Below are 15,037 nucleotides of genomic sequence, written 5' to 3'. Positions count from 1 at the left end.
TTTGTGGACAGGCCCTGTAGCCGAATGGCAATGCTGTGATGCGAAACGCCACCGAAACGCTGTAGAATGGTAGTCTCTGGCTATGTCGGGTCAATACGCAAGAGCGATAGAGATAGATAGCTACGAAAGAGATATCATCGTGAGCGTCTGTGCATTAAGTTACGCACACAGATATGAAAATGTAAAATGGAGTATAGTAACCGGAGCAAAATATTGCACTCATTATTGACACTAACATATTCAATTGCTATATGATTATGATTCTCATTACGCTGAAACTGATACCAGCCACTCAGACATTATGCCGCTAATAGATAAATTCTTAGCGGAACCTTTTAAAGACAGAAAAAGAGACACTTTTCTGTTTGGAGAGAAATTGGGTGAGTTGGTGAAGGACTCTTGTGGCATAAACAAGACAGGGCAGTTAATCCAACCACCATCAACCACTCCTAATTGAAATGGCACAGGTCCATCGACGTCCTGAGGAACGCGACATCAGCGGGAGGAGGGAGAGGGGGGGGGACACGTATCAACACAGACCCGGTGGACCGAGAGCAGTGGTCTACCAGTACCAAAGACGAAGACGAGCACCTCCGCCGCCGCTTGTACATATATTATAGGATCTAGATTCTAGATCTAATATTTGGCGTATAGCAAAGTTCGAATCGGGCTACGATTTAAAATACATAATTATGTACATATTAATTACTGAAACTCACTGCACAACAAAAGAATTCAACGAACTAGTCGTAATCTAATCGTATCAACGCATCCACTAGTTAGGCACTGATCCCACCAGAAGCGAGTGCGAGGAGCTATCAGCGAAAGAAACGAACAAAGATAGTCGCTTCCGTGTAAATAAAAGAGACGCGATGATATCTCTCTCTTGTATGTATGTATGTATGTATGTATGTACACTGAGAGAAATTTGCATTGTGAATTTAACAAGTTCGACTTGTTGCGGTTTATCCGTTTGAATCAGCTAAACGTATGTTAAATGTTTAAAATAATATGTGTCAGGTTGTTTTTATAAAATCGACTTGTTGATTCAAATATATTGCCGATTCAAATGACAAGTAGCTTGTTGTTTGAACCAAAGAGCACGTAGGCGCTATTTTAACCAAAAAACTTGTTGAACGAACGTGAAAACTGGTTGTATTTTCTCTCAGTGTATAAACTCTTTATTGTACAAAACACAAAATACAAATATGACACAGGATAGACAGTACAAAGGCGAACTTTTCCCTTTAAGGGATAGATACTCGTAGATAGATAGAATACTCTTTATTGGCACACCTCAGCAGAAGATACAGTGGAGACAAAACAAGGGATTTATTTTAAGGAGGGAGGGCCTTTGGTGGGTAGCTCATCTTTTGGTAGGACTAGTACCTTATGGTCTGTATGTTTTCAATAAACACCTAGATTTATTACGTCGATTGTTCCTACTGATAAAATAAGTATTTGATACAAATGCGGCGGATAGTGATGTAACACATTATATAAACCTAATTAGACGATAGGTGACCGCGAACGCATGCAAAATAAAATTAAACTAAAAACGAAACCACATTACGTAAATGTGTTGGTGTCTTTTTATATTTTTGCAATACAAGTACGTTTGGAAGAGTAACTAGATAGTGTGATTGCTTTTATAAGCTTTGTTTAGTATGTCAAGATTAAGAGAAATTGCAGAAAATGGTCATGAGAGTGCAACTTCAAATCTAAATATATAAAAGAGGAAACTGACTGACATATCCACGCACAGCCGAAACCGCTGGTGCTAGAGATTTCAAATTTGGCACTTACGTTCTTTATATGTATAGTGTAGAGGAGCAGTAAAAAACCATTTTTCAAAATTCACCTCCTAAGGGAGTGAAATGGGCGTCCAAAGTTTCTATGGGAAAACAAGATTCGATTAGTACGCGGGCGAAGAGGCGGGAAAAAGCTAGTTATAGATATAAGTGATTTGATATTGATGAGAAAAGAAGTCAAGCAAACAAAAGTACATGTTGAGATATCTTTGAGTACCATGAGCACTGGCTTATGCTTCTACATTAGGTCCATGTCTCCTGGGGACACATTTTGGAAACAATTAGATTTTTATTTTAAAACTGTTACTTAATGAGAGTAATGACTATAAAATCTACCTGTGTTCATATGTAACATTACCACATAATAAAATTTACATAATCTTTATATTGTGTGCAGAGCTGATTGGTAAGCAGAAGATAAATATCTTAGGCACCACATACATGCCACATAAAAATGCATAAGCGACACTTCTGGATGAGGCTAGCCCATTACCAGAGTGTGAATTGTAACTAATCTATTTTTACCATTATTACAGTATGATGTTGAGTTCTACATGTAGATATCCACTGAAGACGCCTAGCATATATAACCGGTGGACACTCTATTTAATAATGTAAACATTGTAAAACATGGAAAAAATGGACCAGTTACATTTGACCCCGAGTCGAGATTTGCCCCGCTGTACCTTACACAAAATGATGCCTTTGCTTACCAGTGTGCAAACTGGAAACTGAAACAATGATGATCAAAAAAACTTATCTAAGTTTGCGTACTACGCTACTTTCAGAACAGGATATTTCCCTGGGGCTTGGAAGGTCTCGCAGATTATTATGATCCACAAAGCTGGCAAACCGGCGCATGAAACTGGATCTTATCGTCCGATCAGCCTGACTCCTGTGCTGTCTAAGCTATGGGAAAGAATATTCCTAGTTCGGCTGAATTTTCACCTTGATGAATGTGGTATCATTCCTTCTCACCAATTTGGATTTAGAAAATCGCACTCCACAACTGAACAGGTACATCGGGTCCACGACGCAATACGCCAATGCTTTGAACACAAACAGTACTGCTCCGCGGCGTTCCTGGACGTGCAGCAAGCATTCGACCGTGTCTGGCACAATGGACTTCTGTTCAAGATAAAAGACAAACTGCCACACTCGCTATTTCATATCCTGGCCTCTTACCTATCCGACAGAATATTTCAAGTGAGGCATGGCGACGCGAGATCTAGCTTTTATGACATTTCTGCAGGCGTGCCACAGGGCTCAGTGCTTGGTCCTACCCTCTATAACATATTTACCTATGATTTACCTACTTCTCAGCAGGTGACTATTGCCACCTACGCCGATGACATAGCTTACCTCTCCTGCCACAAATCACCTGAAATGGCTAGTAAACAGCTGCAGCTTGTGCTGGATGATGCCTATAACTGGTTAACTAAATGGCGTGTAAAAGCAAGTGCTTACAAGTCTAACCACATTACCTTTAGCCTAAGAAGAGGAGATTGCCCTCCCGTCAGACTTGGAAATGACACTCTGCCACACTGTGAGTGTATAAAGTACCTGGGATTTCATCTGGACAGGCGCCTCACTTGGAAAACTCACCTAAAACACAAACGCAATGAGATGATCCTGAAACATAAAAACCTTTACTGGCTAATGGGACGAAACTCAACCCTCTCAGTGGACAATAAACTACTCCTGTACAATGTAATCATAAAACCAACCTGGACATATGGAATCCAACTATGGGGAACTGCTAGCGACAGCAACATAATGTGTCTACAAAGAGCACAAAATGCCATACTTCGTGAAATTGTCAACGCACCCTGGTTCACTAAAAACGATGAAGTCCATGACTATCTCAACATGCCCACCATTAAGGAAGAGATTAGGAGGTTCACTATGAACTACATTGATCGTCTGACACGACATCCTAATCCATTGGCCTCAGAATTGCTCAATAATACTAATAATGTGCAACGACTGAAAAGGAAGCACATTGTGCTAATTGATAGTAGTGGTTAAGAGAGACAATGGTCTCCAAAAACAAAACACTTCATTCAACAAAACTGATTATAGTCGTTACCGACTGATGGCAGTTCCAACCAGAAAAAAAAAAAAAAAAAAAAAGTTTGCGTACTTATAAATTCAAAAAATCAGCGCTGCGTGGTCAATTTGTAATAGAATAGATCACGCAGCATAATATGTTGAGCCCGTTCGTATTCCTTTTGGCATGCGTGCAAATTGTTAGTCTTTTTAACCGCCTTCCAAATCTCAAGGGAAGGGGTTCTCAATTCGTCTGTTTTTTTTTTTTTTTTTTTTAATGTTTGTTCCTCGATATCTCCGTCGTTACTGGACCGATTTTTAAAAAAAATTTTTTATTGAATGTATATGCATACAGATTGGTCCCATTTTTCTCAGAACCCAGTTCTGATGATGGGATCCTGGAGAAATCGAGGGGACTCCTCAAATCTGAAAGGCATACATATAGTGATTTTTGTGTTTTTAAAGGAACAGCATGCATTTACGTACGGAACAGTGACATTTGGTGCAGTGGAACTCCTGATGATGGTCAGAATGGAACTCCTCAAATCTGAACGGCACACTTATAGTGACTTTGGTATTTTTATAAGAACAGCATGCACTTACGTCTAGAACAGTGACATTTGGTGCAGTGGAACTGCTGATGATGGTCAGAACGGAACTCCTCAAATCTAAACGGCACACTTATAGTGACTTTGGTATTTTTTTAAGAACAGAATGCACTTACGTCCAGAACAGTGACATTTGGTGCAGTGGAACTGCTGATGAAGAGTGAGCCGCCCCTGGTTAGAGTTCCGTTCTGATAATCATTCTCATCTGTAAGTACTTCAGAATCATCCAGATTTCAAAATTGGTTCAGAAATGACGGAGATATCGAATAACAAACATTAAAAAATATACAGACGAATTGATAACATAATCCAACATTTGAAAGTATTTATCACCAGAACCCCAAAGGAAGGCGGTTTTTTTTCTTAAAAATTATTTTTTGTAGGTATAGCCTATAAGGTCTCCCACTGCTTGCAGTTTTACTTTTTTCATTAATTTCCACCCACTATGATTATGTATATGCAAACCGTTTTGCAAATGGACGAGTACTCATCATTTAGTAAGCCTAGTTAATTAATAACGAGTGTAGTAAACATTAGGCCTGTAATAAAACATTTGCAACAGTATAAACACGCATGAAGGTCGCCGCACATATGTGGGTTTCGCTGTGTCTATGGTCGAACGAGTACGATGTAGGTTCAGTAAGGCAGACAGTATCTCTAGGGTTAAATTGAATTTTAAAGGGCATTTATTTGTGTGATGAGCACAGATATTTGTTCCTGAGTCATGGATGTTTTCTATGTATATAAGTATTTATATATTATATATATCGTTGTCTGAGTACCCACAACACAAGCCTTCTTGAGCTTACCGTGGGCCTCAGTTAATCTGTGTAAGAATGTCCTATAATATTTATTTATTTATTTATTTAAAATGTTGCGGCATGTAAAAGTTTCGGTAAGCCTAGTTTCGTATGGGATTTTAAACAGCGCGCCAAGCGGAATATTTGGAAAACACATTTTAAACTGGACGCAAGCGGCCAGCAGTGCACGGTGTAGTGAGCGGTGAATCGAGTCTAGAGATGGGCGGCGGGAAAATACCCGGGGTAGATATCGGGTATTTACCGGGTATTTACCCAATCTACCCGATATTTACCTTTTCTACCCTAATGGGTGGGTATAAATAAATATTGTAATAAAATGGGTCATAAATTGAATTTAATCGTGAAAAAATGTTTTCTTAGTATTGTATAATATATTTATATTTTATTAATATAGTTCTATAAACATATATCGAAGTATTTGTATTGAATAAGGAATTTGTTAAATATCATTGACATGCTTGTGTGTTTGTTACCTCCTCCTCCTAAACGGCTGAACCGATGGGGATGAAATTTTGTGTGCTTATTATAGTTCCTCTCAAGTAACAATTTCTGGTCCTATAGTGGTCGAGGACACCAAATTAAATCACACTAAATGGTCCTATAAATAGTCTATATTGGTACTGTAGAGCCGATTTGGCGCAATTATGCAGCCATTTAGTGATATAATAGGCCTATAGCAGTATCATCCGTGACGTTTAAGGTCTATAATGGTGATGTAATGATGACTATTGTGCTAATTTGTTGACATAGAGGACACAGTAACGCTATTATAGTATCAATGTATGCTATAGTAGCATTTGAGATTCCGTTATACAGGTTATTTTGTTCTATAATAGCAGTTGCCGTCCTGACATCGGACATACAGGAGGAAGCACCCTGGTGTATGCTGTTCGCCGATGACATTGTTCTTGTTGGGGAAAATGCACTTGAGGTCCAGAGCAGACTGGGAAAATGGCAAGAAAGACTGGAAAGTGTGGGACTGAAAATCAGTAGAACCAAAACTGAACATATGTTCTGCGATTTCGGTGGTCTATCCAGTTTTTCCCCTATTGCCTTAGATGGTGTATACCTACCAGTCTGCTCCGACTTCCGGTACCTTGGGTCATTATTCCAAAATGACGGAAGCATCGACCGTGACGTGAAAAATAGAATAAATGCGGGATGGATGAAATGGCGACAGGTCTCAGGGACAACATGCGATCGACGGATGCCCCTTAGACTTAAGGGGAAAATCTACAAGACGATTGTGAGGCCTGTTGTATTGTATGGATCTGAATGCTGGGCGACAAAGGTGGAGGATGAAAGGAGAGTGCACGTAGCGGAAATGAGAATGTTGAGATGGATGTGTGGAGTGACCAGAATGGATCGGATCAGGAATGAGTATATTAGGGGAAGTTTGAAAGTTGCGCCTATAACGGAAAAGATGAGGAGTGGCAGGTTGGCGTGGTTCGGTCATGTAATGAGGAGGGATGAATGTCATATAGGCAAAAGAATGTTGGAGATGAAGGTTGATGGATGGAGAGGGAGGGGTAAACCCAAACAACGCTGGATGGATTGTGTGAAAGAGGATATGAGGAAGAAAGATGTGAGTGTTGAGATGACGAAAGATAGAGGAGAATGGAAGAGGAAGACGTGTTGTACCGACCCCACATAACGTGGGATAAGGGTAGGAGGAAGAAGAAGAAGAATAGCAGTTGCCGTCCCTTTTAATGCGAAATTTCTAAAATAATTTAATGTGTGTAATATTTAACAAAAACTGTTCTAAACGAGGAACTTAACGAAAAGTGGCGTGTGAACTTGTGAAGTTTAGTGTCAATTAACATAATTTGGATTTCGTATACTTCCATCATTACTGCAAAAAGGTATGCGATGGAAATTTTACCGTTAAAAGAATATTAGTTTAATGGAGTATTTTAAATGCGCCCTCGATTTATACATGTTTTGAATAAAATAAATAAATATAATTTTAATACAATAAAATTATTGGCACCATAGTTTCTACTATGGATCCAAGAAGTAAAACATACGCTTTTTTAGTTCGACTATATCACTTATCATACGCATTCACTGCCATAAGCCCGCCATCGTGGATTCAATTAGGGTTGCATGAGAATTTAACTATGATCCAGTTTAACTTATAAGTTCTTTATATAGAAAACAATACTTGTTTTCAATGTTTTACTATAGAAAGATCTTTTAAACAGTATTAATAAATGTTGTTTTCTTTTTAGTATGATAAATCTAAACTACAATTGGTCGCTATGTGTATTTTTAAAGTTAATTTCTAGAAAAACACTGTACGGAACCAGATACCGCATCTTTGGCCTGATTTCATAATTACGATGTATAAACACCATAAAGCAGCCTTTTAAGGTCAAAATTGTCATTTAAAAGTAATCGTTTTCTACTCTTATATATCTGATTTGGTTTATAAAACATATAGTAAACTCAGCTATAACGCTATTGTGTTTTAAAAGATCTACCGAAATCATTATTCAACAGGTCTGTGATATTTAAAGAGCCATTGTGGCGTATACGGTGATGAGATATAAAAAGCATTAAAAACGACTATAACCTTTTCAAAGCTATATAAACGTATCCTGAAAACTTCATTATACAGAAAAATAGCTCTATAATGGTATTCATATCACAACTATACAGTGTTAAATACTATAGCAGTGTTTTCCAAAGCCACTATATCCCAAAATAGTGGTATAGTTAGGTTTTAAATCTGTTAAAACACAACTACTAAAAATACTATAAGCGGCTTGTTGGTAACCTTAATAGCGCAAATTGATTGCATAACAGTGATTTCTAACACCATTATACAGTAATTTGTTCTATAATAGTCATATTTGATCCTGTTATAGACCAGGCCTATAGAGGCTCTATAAAATGGTGATATAAACGTTTACATCACTTCCTAATAACACCTTTTAGCTGTATAACGCAACAACTATAGCGGCTTGTCGGGAACCTTAGTAGCGCAAATTGATTGCATAGCAGTGATTCCTAACACTATTATACAATAATATAGACCTATAGTAGTCATATTTGATCCTGTTATAGACCAGGCCTATAGCGGCTCTATAAAATGGTGATATTAACGTTTACATCACTTCCTAATAACACCTTTTAGCGGTACAAGCTTATAGAGCTAAAAGGTGTTACTGGAGGCTTTTATACGACAGGCGGTCACGCCGAAAACCTTTATACGACATCTATAGTAGCTTTTAGCGTCGAAAACCAAAATTATAGCACTAAAATGTTACTTGCTGTTTGTTTGGTAAAGCCTACTATCTAGCCGAAATCCAGTATCTAGCCGAAGTCACATAGAAGGCATTATTACAGTCCGAATTCAAAGCAAGTGTTAATTAAAATCACACATGGACGTGGCGCTTGTTTAACTAAGTACAAACTAAAGTATAAGTATCCCATAAATAAAAATAAAAAAAAGTAACTGACCGGTCAAGTGACTTATTGCACCCTTTCAATACGGATGCAACTACCTGGCGTTTTGCAAAGCTGGTACCTCATTGGCTAATGAATTTGAATTTGTCTGTCCACCGTGTTTAAGTTAAGTAAGTTATTTGAATACTTAGTGGGCCTAAAACATTTGGGGAATACAACTTTTTAATTGAATGTGGTAAATTACACATGATATATGGAATATTTGGTATCTCTGTTAACATTTTAATATTAGTTAGTCAAATATATATATTTATTTTAGTAGAAAAATAAGAATAATCTTTAATTTCATAGATTATTTTTTATACCCGCTCATTTGGGTAGATACGGGTAAATACCGGGTAGATTGGGTAGATATGGGTATTTTCCCGGTATTTACCCGTCAGCGCCCATCTCTAATCGAGTCCGTTCATTTCATATATTTGGCCGAGCGCAATGTAGAGTGAGCTGCAAAAATGCATGGTGAATTTATCAATGAATTTATTCATAATTCATCCATGCGCAGCTCACTGTACAGTGTATGAAGAATGATCTTGACATGCCGCTATTGTCTAGTCCGCGGCCCAGCACACCATAAGGGCCCCATTCGATGTAGTTCAACGGGCAACTACAAACGCTACTCTTTGATATATAAGGGCTCAGGCTCAGCAAAGTAAGCTAAGCCCGGTAATTATATAACAATTGATGTAATTATATAACAATGTTCAATGGACAGGTTCTACAATAAAAATTGGTACGAATTCTACAAACTCTTAATATAGGTATTGAAATGAACACAACGCTGTATGGGTATATATTTGTCTTTCAGACTATTAAAAATGTTCTTAGACAAACTAACTTTACTGCAACAAGTTTCATACTTAAGTGCTATATATGTACATAGTATTGCTGTACACAACGTTTAATAAATAAATAAATAAATATTATGGGATATTCTTACACAGCAATTGATTGAGTCCCACGGTAAGCTCAAGACGGCTTGTGTTGCAGGTACTCACTCAGACAACGATATATATAATATGCAAATACTTATATACATCCATGACTCAGGAACAAATATCTGTGCTCATCACACAAATAAATGCCCTTACCGGGATTCGAACCCGGGACTGCGGCGTAGCAGGCAGGGTCACTACGCGCTAGGCCAGACCGGTCGTCCACGTTTAGTTATTTCCTGTATGATAATCTTGAATTCTAGATGAAAAGACATCAACGAGAGTTTAGTCCGACACACTGAATGTGCCTGCGCATCGTTTTTTCAGAACAGAGTTTCAGGGAGATATCCTAAATAATTTCAATTTAAGGTTGTCTGCAAGAGATCGCTCTTTAGCGATAAGACCGCCTGTTGTCTGCCTCATAATCATTTGTTTTGCCTCCACGGTATTTTTACTTTGTATCTTTTGCTGAGCTGTGCTAATAAAGCACATCTAATTACGAAGTCACTTTTGTAAAGTTTAGTATGAGGAATATAGAAAGTGTTGCTCTGATAAAAATAAAAAAAATTAGATCCATTTCTTCTCTTTTGAACCCCCAACGCAAAAACGACGGGGTGTTATAAGTTTGACGTGTCTGTCTGTCTGTCTGTCTGTTTCTCTGTCTGCGTGTGTGTGTCTGTCTGTAGCATCGTAGCTCCAGCTAGATTTAGTTTTTTTTGTGTTAGAAAGCTGAATTAGTCGGGAGTGTTCTTAGCCATGTTTAATGAAAACCCGTCCACTATATCGGGGGTTTTTTCAAAATTTTAATTTTGTTATTAGGTTATTGCCTAGCTGTAATGTTAACATAAAAGTCTTAGATTGCAGGCCACCGATTTTTTATTTTACCAACACCACCATTATTATCAATACCTCTGTGTAGAGAACAATAGGCACTCATATTTCGGAGGCCGGCTGTATGTGACTCTACCATTACGTTAGGTGCGATAGTCTGAAAACCCAGAAACTTTCATCTTAATTACAACTCTTATTAACTAACGCTCTCTCTTTCGAGTGTGTAATTCCGTTTTTTAATTCGATGCACTGATGGTCCAAATATGGTTTGTGCATTGTCATCAAATACATACAATCACGTCAGTATCCCATAAAGGGGTAGGCAGAACAAATAAAACAACCGAAGTTTCAATACCACTCATGAGTCTCATGACAATTATGGAGTTGAATGTTGACTGAAAACGAAACGCTTTCATTGCCAAGAGTGGCAGGGGGCAGTGAAAGGTGTCATCAAAGAAATATAAAGTATTATCTATAGGACAATTTTACACATAATTATCCTCCTCCTATTGTCCCGGATTTGTAAGTTCACATTTTTGACACATTTGTTTTGAAGTATGTTGCGATGTGGCTCATGTGGCTAAGACGTATCGTTTGCCAAATCTAACGATTAATTTCGAATTGGTTGAATCGCTTAGGGCCTATGTAAGGCGCTTAAACAAATATACGATTTCTATCAACTTACTGAAATGTCATTTGAATCGAAATGACAGACTCTGCCACAAGTGCCACAGCACTAGTTAAAAAAAAAAGATAAATGACATAATAAGTAAATCCTGCGTGATAAATTAATATCGTAAAATACTCACTAACGAAGATCCGCAAAAATGTAACATGTGTTAGATTATGTTTAAAGTAAGTGAAATATTATTTTTAAGTACTTGGTTTTTTAAAATATTATTACAGGATTTTATTTAAAATTTCATAAGGTTGTGCGAGTTTACGTTTTGTGGACGCTGTCATGTCATGTGTCAAAAAGAGGTTCTTACAGCTCTGGGACAATAGTTCTACAGTAGTCTCAGTACGATTTAATCGACGACATATATTACACATTATGAAAAACATCAGAAACAATATTTTTATGATTGAAATGAAATGAAATGAAATATTTATTTTCCAAGCAGGCATATTACAATGCGCATATGAACGTCAAGTAAAGCTACGCCGGCTCTAACCCTACGCCTCAGCCTCGAGAAGATTTCAGTCCCCTCTGAACTCATGCAGATAAGCGTTACAAGGATTCGCATAGTATGTCAGTAATCTACTTTTTATATTGTTTTACAGATATTAAAGTACCGAACTACAAGTAGTATGTAAATTATATTGATTGTTGCAAAAACTTGCTATTTAAATATGTTTATTAATAAAATGGCGAAACACGTGTAAATATACATACATGCATAAAATAACGCCACTTTAAATTAAAAGATTGAAAGATTAAGTCAATCTGTGTAAGAAGTCCTTATAATATTAGTATTTACTATTTACCTACCATAGATTTAGAATTATTAAACTAGATTGTGGAATCACATTTTTTGCCATACTAAATTGAACCTTATCACTGAGACAGAAAGGTGAGGTGATCGTATTAGACTAGCGAAAACGGTCCACATGAGAGGGCATTGTTTGGGCTGGTGTCCCTCTCGCACATGTGGCCAGTGTTAATGAGGTTACCATAGTAGTAGTATTTTTATCTGTATATTACCTGACTTTATAACTTCTTATATTATTTTAGTGTTATATTCAAACTAGGGTTTCGATATATTTGAAAGAATTGGAAAATAATTATAATGTAATTATTTTGATGCCAATAAATCAAAGATTTGTATAATTAAAAAATATGTTCAAATGGGTATTAGTAGATTTGGTAGTAACTTTGAAAATTGACTGGTATCCCCAATGTATGACAGTGATGACGTCACTGAATAATGTTGACATTGTCAGTAAGTGCGAGAGGGACACCAGCCCAAACAATGACTTCTCATGTGGACACACTTTTTGACCTAACTACTCATTCTGGTTTAACTGTAATTCTGTGGTATTTACTTATTTAGTTTTAGGGCCGATTTTTGAATCTCACGGCGTTCGAATTCAGAAAATTGTCACTGAAAATAGTAGGCAATTTACCGTTTCCAACTGGTATTTTAGTGACAGTGAGACTCAAAAATCGGCCCCCATGGTCGTATTCGTATTTAGAATCAGTTGAATAAAATAATGTCTTGAAACAACCTTCTATAATTATTCCAGTTTGGTTTGACCAAATTTAATCAAACAGCAACTGTAAAAGAATACCTGGATACAATGACCACCAAACATAATAATACATTTGTAGAGCAAGGTCACTATGAAGTAAATTCATTAAAAAACAAACCCACATTAATTTCACCGCTTTACGTCGGCTTGGGAAACCACACAATGTGTACATCAAAGGTATTAAATATAGATGCGGACAAGTTTAAAAAAATATGTATACACGACTTTATTGCTTTACGGCCGATCAGGAGAGTTTATGTTTAAGTGTGGGTGGCGAGACTCACCGAAGTGCGACTGTGGAGCATCCATACAGTCCATTTATCACATCATCTCATCCATGAATGCCCGAAAAGAAAATACCCAGGAGATCCTCTGGACTTACATAAACTAAGTAAATACGCAGCCAACTGGGTGAAGAACTTAGATATTAACTTGTAAAGCGACAAAAAAATTCCAATTGATGCCATACGACTAAATAAATAAATTGCTCATGCGGTAACGTTGTGGATACATATTTTTGGCACTGTCCGCATCTATATTTAATGTCTTAACTGTACATCATACTTGGAGTACTTGGAGTTAGTAGAACCGATCGAACTAGAAACACCGAACTGCGCTCCAAAACTGGTATAATAGATGTGGGTGCTAAGACAGCCAAGCTCAAGTGGGATTGGGCAGGGCATGTTTGCCGGATGCACCGGAACGGTGGGCCAAAGTGACGAGTGGTTACCGCAAATTAGCCGGGGCAGAGGACGACCAAAGAAGAGATGGCGGGACGACCTCGACGTATTTTGCAGCGACTGACAAGAGCGGGCATCAAACCGTGAGGAGTGGAGAAAGGAAGGGGAGGCCTTTGCCTAGCAGTGGGACACCATTTAGGCTAATAAAAAAAAGCGTGAGCGTTTCGTAAGCGTTTGTGCCATTCGGCTACGCACTATCTTCTCAAACAGAGACGCTTGCGGTGGCTGCACGCACTGCGTGCATGTGCACCGAATGGAGCCCTCCAGAATACCTCGACGTGTCTTGCTAGGTGCAGTCGCGCATGCTAAAAGGAACGTTGGAAGACCGGTGCTACGCTTCAAAGACCGTGTTAAGCGAGACATGCCTGCATCTCAAATCGACCATCAAGCCTGGGAAACCTTAGCTGAAGACCGAGGTCCATGGCGAAAGCGTGTTGTGGAGGGGAGAAGGCTATGCGACGAAGCCTGCTTTAATATGTTAGATAGCAAAAGTTGTCGCAGAAAGTAAACCGAGACTGGAACCTCAGGTGGTATGAGTTTCCTCTGCCAAAAATGTGGCAGGTCGTGCCGCTCGCGAATCGGCCTCCACAGTCACCAAACCCGTTGTCGAAGCAGTAATGTGTGAATCGTCTGCAATAGACGCAAAAGGCCTGTGATGATGATGTACATCAAACAAGTTTATTTTATACCGTCTTCCAATGATTAACTATTCGTTGCAATGTGTAATTGAATACGCTAAGTCAACTGCAAATATTTGGCAACACAGTTAGATAACTTAGATAAGTGATTGATAGCTTTTAATGCGTTTAAATTCAGAGCTTCAAATGATTAATTATGGCGAACTCAAGAAAAAACTACCACATATTTTAACTACAGGTCGTTCGTATAAAATTACGAGCTAGTTTCGTCTTTATGGTGAGCAACAATGTGGTGCCTTTTACTTTAGAACATCACACTTACATAAAGTGGAGCTTTCAATCAGCAAAATTTTAAAAAAGCTTGTTGGCATAGCAACATTAGTGAATAATGTCGTAATATCAAAAATACTACGTATGAATCATTCAATGATTTTTTTGACGACCGGTCTGGCTCAGTCGGTAGTGACCCTGCCTGCTAAGCCACGGTCCTGGGTTCGAATCTCGGTAAGGGCATTTATATATTGTGTGCTGAGCACAGATATTTGTTCCAGAGTCATGGATGTTTTCTTTGTATATAAGAATTTATTTATCTTTTTAAGTACTTATATCGTCGCTTAGCACCCATAACACAAGCTTTGCTTTGCTTAGTTTGGGGCTAAGTTGATCCGTGTAAGGTGTCCCCAATATTTTTCTTTGTGGTGCCCTGGTTCTCGTCATATTTATATTTTTTTTGATAAACGGCCATTCGTAGTTTGAGATATCCAAATAAACAGCTCTGGATACGATATGGATTGGATATATCAGTGTCAAAAACAACATTTCAAAAACACGTCACTTCAGACGCCGATACATTCCAGCCGATTCATATTCGGAGCTTATTTAT

This window comes from Leguminivora glycinivorella, chromosome 2 (assembly GCF_023078275.1).
Source record: "Leguminivora glycinivorella isolate SPB_JAAS2020 chromosome 2, LegGlyc_1.1, whole genome shotgun sequence".
NCBI lineage: Eukaryota > Metazoa > Arthropoda > Insecta > Lepidoptera > Tortricidae > Leguminivora > Leguminivora glycinivorella.
The sequence above is the reverse complement of the archived record's forward strand: the minus strand, read 5'-3'. Positions refer to the sequence as shown.